Genomic DNA, 8,215 nt, shown 5'->3' with positions numbered 1-8,215 from the left:
TTTTTATAAAGGAGAATACATTTCAAACAAATTCTACATAAAGATATTAATGTGCACAGCAAATCTGCTAATAACACAAGCTTGTGTGGGTGCAAGAGATGTGCTTGGAAAACTTCAGTTATGCAGAGGCAATGAGAATAATTTTACATGTTTGGGCTGCATGGAATGTTAGAAGTTGGGAGGGGGGAACAAAAAGGGGTTGTCCACCTTTAAGTATGATGTAAGTATGACTTTGTAAAACAAAGTGTAATTTATGTTGCCTTACAGGGCCCTGTGATTTCTAATGGTTGCCCTAAGCATTATTATTATCATCAGGTGCCAACATATTCTGCAGTTCTGTAGCATCATTAAACATATAATTTATTATTCTACATCTATATGAGATTTTTGGCAGTTTAGGTGGTTAGGGTTGAATGCATAGAAGTAAGAAACAAACACTAATAAAGAATTTTAAGTATGCTAAAACTGTCCATCTGTATATCAGGGTACCCCACTGTGTTTCATATCTGTTTGCTCTTATCTGCATTCATTGGTGCCCAAAATAATGTTATGGCACGTAGCACAGGGTTACATATGCTTAGTGTTGGACTAGCCCATCGGGGTACCAGACAATTTCCTGGTGGGCCCAAGTCACAGAGGGTCCCCTTCCTCTGTACTATCCATTAACATCTTTGTGACATTTATTTACCATGTTTAAGTAAGTGCTGGAGTGGGCGAAAATAGTGCAATGAGTGCTATATCACTTTTTGCACTAGTGGAGCCAAATTTCGGGTTACGAACTGTAAATTCAGCTCTTAAAATTATGAGAATCGGCTTGATGCCACCCCTTGTAACTGGTCACTCACTGCCACCTGAGGCAAGGTACCTCATGGCAGGAGCAGCCCTGTCATCAGGGCATTATAGGTGGAAACTTGTCCAGTCACCGTGGGATATAAACTTGCAGAGGCATCATAGTTGTGGACATAATTTGACACACACCATGTTGGAGTATATAGAATTTATGTGTTGGAGGGGAAAATATTTATTTAGCTGCAGCAGAAGTGGCCTGGGAGTTCTGAGAGAGTAAAGGTGATGTAAAAAAACTTCTTGTCCTAAGAGACACACTCCTAGGCAAATGGCTGTAAACTATTAGTGCTTAATGCTGCATGGTTAACCCTGTGTATTAATCAACATTGGAATGGCTGCCTTTATAGATTATTTACAGTATATGCTTATATTGATGCTAACTTGCTTAAAAACAAAAATGCTTAAGAAATAAATGAAAGGTTTTGTTTCTCCTTAATACACAGAAAGATAAGTTAGCCCTTAGCTAGATTTAAGAGTAGACATTTGTGTGCCAGGGTAAAAATAATGACTCATTTGTTATATACAGTATGTGGTCCTTCATTTAGTAAAAAGGTAATATTTTATAATTTCTTTCTGAAGCAGTGTCTAAATCCAAAATGTATTATATTATCCTTTTTTCTCTATATTTGCTTGTGATGGTATTAAACACAGGGCTACCAGATCATTTCCTTATCATCTCTGGGCCACAAGTTGCTAGATGCAACATTTTGTCTTTACTTGTACCGCTGACAAATGATATATGAATCACAATGTAATTATTGGTAGTAATTTATCTTTAGCCTTTCAGTACTTTTGCTACCTACAGTTTGCCATGTAAGCTATTAGTACCATTAAAAAATTTGAATGTGGTCGATGGGCCCTTGGCACCAGTTTCTCTGGTGGGCCCACACTGCTCCAGTCCGACCCTGCATATGCTCCCCGACTTTTATATGTCATGAGACTAGAGAACTGTCCATGTCCTTTAAGGGTTCAGATTTGTCCCTGCCAGGCACATGTGAACCAAGCTTTTTTTTTTTAACTTTTTTGCAGGATGTGGCTGAATCCTGAATACCTGACTGACCAAATCTTAAAGGTATTCTGTCATGGAAAACATTTTTTTACAGTGCCTCTCCAGCACAATCATGCATTTAAAGTCATTTTTTTTTATATCTACTCTTGAAATTTGCAGTGTCGCTACACATGTCCTTAGTTTCCCAGATGTCCTCAGGCATTTGATTTGCACTCTGATAAACTTCAGTCACTCTTTATTGCTGTGCTGCAAGTTGGAGTGATATCATTATCACCCACTCATTTTCCTTCAGCAGCCTATCAACAGAACATTTAGCAGGTAACAAGATAGCAGCTCCCCACCACCTGCATTGCTAAAAATGCTCCCTAGTGGTGGATATGAGAATAGTACTCAATAGTAAAAACACCCAAGTTCGGCCATGGCTCATCCAGTAACATTGAGTAGGAGAAACAATAGCTGAAATCAGTTCCATTGTGAAATGCTGTTTTTTTCTGAAAGCACTGGGTCAGGCACAATGACCATTGGTTTTATTGGTTCAAGAATAAGGAATAGAATTAATTATTTGCAACGTACAAAGTGTAATTTAGAACTAAAGACCACACTATAAAGATTATGTCGGAAGCCCTTTAATACTACATGACTTCTGCTGGACAGCTGAAGGTGATAGTATTTTGGGAGGGGGACTAGGGGGAGGTTTGCTTTTAGGTATTTGATTTGTCATTTGGTCGAGTCCAGCACTCAGACGGTTAGCAAAATTGTGGATTTGGGACATACTTATTCTACACCATATTGTCGCCAAGGGCAAGAAGATTGTGTTGTAGTTTAAATTCCAAAATGGGGAGCTGCATAAAAAAAATATTTTAAAAACCATTTACTGTAAGACCAATTACAAATTGTCTTAAATTGGCCATATAGGTGGTCATACATGGACCAAAGTGAAGTGCATACCATCCTTATCATTGCCAATAACAAATCCAACCCATCATGATAGTTTGATATATATAATACTCTTCTACATACCTCTCCATCTGAATCACTTAACTTGATTCTTTTGATTCTGTAACAGCCTGATGTCTCATGTCTTCTTTTGTTATCCTCACTCAAAACTATTTTTCATGACCCAATTTGCTCTTTGCTTTGCACATCACATGCACATGAGCTTATTCTAGCTTTACCCACATTTTCCCACGTTCTTACCTCCAGAACCCCTCCCCCTCTTTATGCAGGTCTGTGTCACATCTGCCTACCCCTAGTTCTGGCCCTGCTAACTACTGTCTTGTCTACCTTCTACCACTGCCACTAAAATCCTGGAACATATTCCCTTGTATTAAAACTTTCTCCACATTCATAATCTATTGGATCCTATGCAATTTAGCTTTCAGTGGTAGACTACTGAGGGACTTGCAATGATCTGCAATGGAGGGAGAGGAACTTGATGCAATTTTTGCCCTGAATTTGTAAAGGCATATTGAGTCAATCTTGTGCTAAGTTCAAAATCTCCAGGTTGCCAAATCACTTGTCACTTATCTATTTTATTTTCAAGAAGGATGTAAAATACTGTAGAAAATGGCATAATTTGTGTTTAAGAGTAACACCCATCAAATGATACCAACTAGAACAGATGCAGAATATACTCCAGTCAAACGCCGTAGTGCCAGTTTTCAACATATTTAACAGAAAACGTTGTATCTGTTTATGATTCAATATAAGGTCCACAGAATTTTACATTAAGGAATGTAGAAATATTTTTTTTAATTTATTTAAATGTCCCTGCTGTTTGCTTACTGTCAAATATCCATTAAAAAGGGAATGCATTGATGGCCCCTGGGATTAATCACAAATAATTTAAAATGTTTCAGCGTGGTTCTATCTTTTCCCTATGAATCTTGGCTTTTGTTAGCACATTTTAATTACTATCTGGTATCTGCAATAAACAGTAAACATAAAGAGCTTTGCAAAAATGTATTAGACTGTTTGTTTTCACACTCTAATGCATATTTGCACAATTTTACCATGAAAAAAGAAAAACATGCTAAGCTCTTGGGCTCCATCCCAAAGATTCTGGAACAGAATGTGGAAATGACTAAGAATAAAACCGAGTCACATCATGTTGATTTAAAGTACAGAGAGCAAAATAAACCTGTTATAATTGAAAGCTATATGAAGTGATTCCACCTTTCTCTTTAAAAAAGGCCTAAAATCTACACGTTATATTTTAAAAACATTTTTCCACTCCAGTTTTGCAATTTGGTTGTACATTATAGAAGAATCATTGTGTAATCTTTGTATGCCATTGATTAGACAGTTGGGAGTGATGTCACACTGTAAATAATATAAACCTGATAGTTAATGATGGTAAAAACGAAGCTGCAGGTGTCATAATATCTAAACAGACAAATACCATAATTAAATGCTGTGAGTCCAGTTTCAAACATTATTGTCATAATCTGATTTATTTATTTAAAATTCAAATCTTAAATTGCAAAGAAACTACACAAAAGTCAGGTTCTGGCCAGATTTGTTAATGGACCAGTTTACGTTCAGGCATAAAAGGTGCAGTTTGAAAGGGATATACTGTAAACCCAAAAATAAAAGAATAGAGTATAGATAGAATATTTAATTCTTACCAATTTTTCAATATTTTACAATTAGACATTTTCATTTGTTTGTGTATTTAAGTACAATTTATTACTGCTAATTCTGACTATTGTAGCATGTCAGCTTTCCAGGAATGTATATCCAAATGTTAAAAAACAGTCCCAGCTGAGATTTTACAATTCTTCCAATAAGGAAGCTTATATCATAAAAGGAGCATACATAAATAACAGGGTGGCTTGTTGCAAGACCCAGTTTTGGCTGAGGTCTTGGACAAGGCACCGTCTTTTGTGTTCAGGAAAGATAGGAGTGTAGCATCTTGGCTCTCAAGAAGTGTATATGACTAAAGCTAGAAGAAGTAACAAAACATGGCTGAATTATAAAGGTAAAGTTCTAAATGTCTCCAAGTAATTCACCAGTACTTATATAGGTAGAGAGTTTATGTTATGAGGAATTTTCTGTGATATGCAATATTTTAATTATCTATCTAAGGGAATCATAAACTTGGCTAACTGCAGCTGTGATCCAAACTACATGGGAAAAACCAAACACCATTCACGTACTTTGTTTGAACACTGTCACAGCAGAGAAAATAGATTGCAAGTCAGCAATAGCAAAACATGTTGTGGAGAAACATAATAGGGCCACTTGTATATCCTTCCAAATTATTGATTAACAGCTTTCAGATTAGAAAGGGAGACTTTAACACAGTAACGTAACTAGCAGTAAACGGGCCTACTGCAAAAATAATATCTTTGGGGGGCCTGGCTGGCACATCAACTTAGTTCCCTTCTCCTTCCCTCCCTCCACCCGCTGCTTGTGTGCGAATGATTGACCTATGCTGAATAAAAAGTTAAATAACTCAACAGCCAACTGCAAATTTGTTTTAATCTTGTTTCCTTCCGTCTGGGAATTAATAATTATAGCAAGCAGGCAGGAGTCATTTTGTGAACACTGTTATTGAGGCAAGCCTTGCATCATCTCAAAATCCACCAGACCACCAGAAGGGTTGACGACGAGCTGACCAATATCTAAGGGGCAGGTTTATCAAGGGTCGAATTTCGAAGTAATGGGAGTTTTTTTGAACTCCCATAACTTTGATATGCTAATAAAAAAAGAGCAATTTTACTAAAAAAAATTAATTAACTAAATTAACTAAAAAAATTGAAGTTTTTTACTTCGGGTGAATAGGCTATATTCGAATTGTTCGAATTGAAGTTTAAGCCCAATCGATCGAATTCGAATCAAAGGATTTGAACCAAAAAACTTTGATTTTTCAAAGTACACCAAATGACTCCAAATGGGTCTAGGAGGCCCCCCATAGGCTAAAACTGCAATTTGGCAGGTTTTAAGTGGCGAATGGTCGAAGTTGAAGTTTTAAAGAGACAGTACATGATAAATTTCTATATTGAAATAGTCAAATTTTTTTAATCAAATTTTGGTCTATTCGATAGTCGAAGTACACAAAAATAGCTCGAAATTCAAATTTTTTTTACTTTAAATTTTTACTTCGACCCTTGATAAATCTGCCCCAAAGTCTTTTGCCGATACTGGTCGGCTCGTCTTCCACCACATGCAACAGATATTGTACAAAATTTTGCTTTGTATGATAATATCTGTGTGTCTATGGCCACCTTAAACCTTGTGGCAATCATTTAAACATAACATAATTTGCAATGTACAGTAAGTGCATGTGAGGAAAATCTCAGTATTCAATGTTTTTATCTATTTAAATTTTATCTTCTGAAACAGCAAATAATTTCTGAACATGGAAGTATTCTTCAATAAAGGCTGCAGCTTGCTGTTTTAAAAGAAACAACTTAAAGACACATGTCTGACATGCATGACAGGAACAATAAAAAAAATTAAACAACATTTTTAAAAATAAATAAAGCCCTTTATAGAGAACCAGACTAGTAATATATGGTCATTACTCAAACTACAAAATGAATATTTATATATCTAAACTATAGATTGACCTATACTAGATATGTCTAAACTATTACCTCTGGTCATGTGCGAAAAAAGGAAATTAATGATACATTTTCCTTTCAACTAGAAAAAAAGTTTCATTATATCTCGCAAAAGTATTATTTATTAGTTAAATTACTATAGTAATTATAATTGAAGAAATCTTTCAAAAAACGTTCAAAATATGGTCCATAAAACAATAAAAACGAAAAGAATAAATGTAATCAAATCTGTGTTATAAAGTTCCTGTATCTATTATCAGAAAATTCCTTTTATACATCCCTCAAATGTATTCTACAAGTTAAAGCGAAGAAAATGGGCAGACCACTGCGGTCTTTTATTAACAATTGTGTCTAATTAGAAAATAACTGGATGTATTGGAGCAGGAACTCAATGAACAGTCCTCTAGGCAAGAATGTAAAAGTCAAGAAGATTTATTAAAATACCAACAGCAGAGGCATCCTTTTGCGTTTCATGTTGTCATAAAACAACATAACATAGACTATGATTATACTGTACATAAAGTTGTTACCGCTCCCCTAGCTGAAGGCTCAGGGAGGTGCCCCCCTGAATTTGTCTTCATATTTGACTAATTAGAAAATTTTTAATTTACCACTACCACTCTTTGTAAACTCATTTTAGCCAGCTATCTGGCTATAATATTATGTTCTAGGTCAATACTGCTTAATTTAGTCAGTAACTTTCTCCACGGTACTACTTCAAAATGCTGTATAAAATGCTTTTTGCTTACCTTTTCTTAGAAGGCAATTAATGTACATTTCTTTGGCAAGAACTATTGTTGGAAACAATGCTGACATAGTGTCATATAGTACAGATATGGGATCCATTATCTGGAAACCCCTTTATCCAGAAAGTTCAGAATTACGGAAAGGCCGTCTCCAATAGGCTTCATTTTATAGAAACACTCCACATTATTAAAAATGAATTCCTTTTTCTCTGTAATAATAAAACAGTAGTGTGTACTTGATCCAAACTAAGATATAATTTACCCTTATTGGAAGCAAAACCAGTCAATTGGGTTTATATAATCTTTTTTTTTTCACTTTTCTTTCAATAGTTTTTATTGTTATTATTTCCAACAAATGGAGGGGGGTACAGAAAGAAGAAAAGGGGAAAGGGTATATAGCGAAAGGTTTATATAATCTTTACATGATTTCCTAGTAGACTTGAGGTATGAAGATCTACATTACGGAAAGATCCTTTATCCGGAAAACCCCAGGTCCCGTGCATTCTGGAACACAGGTCTCATACCTGTGTTGTGATTTGCAGTGTATTCAGGTATTCAAATTTTCAGGCTGATAACTGGAAACCCTTTTTGCAAAATGACATCACATTAGCAGTTACCAAATCTGATGTCTGGTACCATGCCAGACATCAAAGAATCCTAGAAAATTGACTAAAGTGGTTTGGCAATCACAGAGCTGGGCTCTTTTAGTACACTGGGATGAATATCATTTGGTCCTGGACCTTTGTTTACATTGACATGTTCTAGCTTCTTTTGAACTTCGTCCTGACTCCAAGTATCAATGGTAAAATTAGAACTGGAACTATTATAAAGAAAACCTTCATTAGATGAAAAGTATAATTTCAGAATCTTTTCTTTTCCCAGCTCTCATCAGCCAATTTACCTCCCTCTAATATTAAGGGTCCTTCCCATTCTAACTTAATTTCTTTATTATTTACATTTGGTATGGTGGATTGGTATAGAAATTAAAGGCACACAGAGGTTTGGTTTAGGTGAGAATGATTACTCAGGAAAAGTTACAAGGAGAA

This window comes from Xenopus laevis, chromosome 6L, assembly GCF_017654675.1.
Source record: "Xenopus laevis strain J_2021 chromosome 6L, Xenopus_laevis_v10.1, whole genome shotgun sequence".
Lineage (NCBI taxonomy): Eukaryota > Metazoa > Chordata > Amphibia > Anura > Pipidae > Xenopus > Xenopus laevis.
This window is presented reverse-complemented; position numbering follows the sequence as displayed.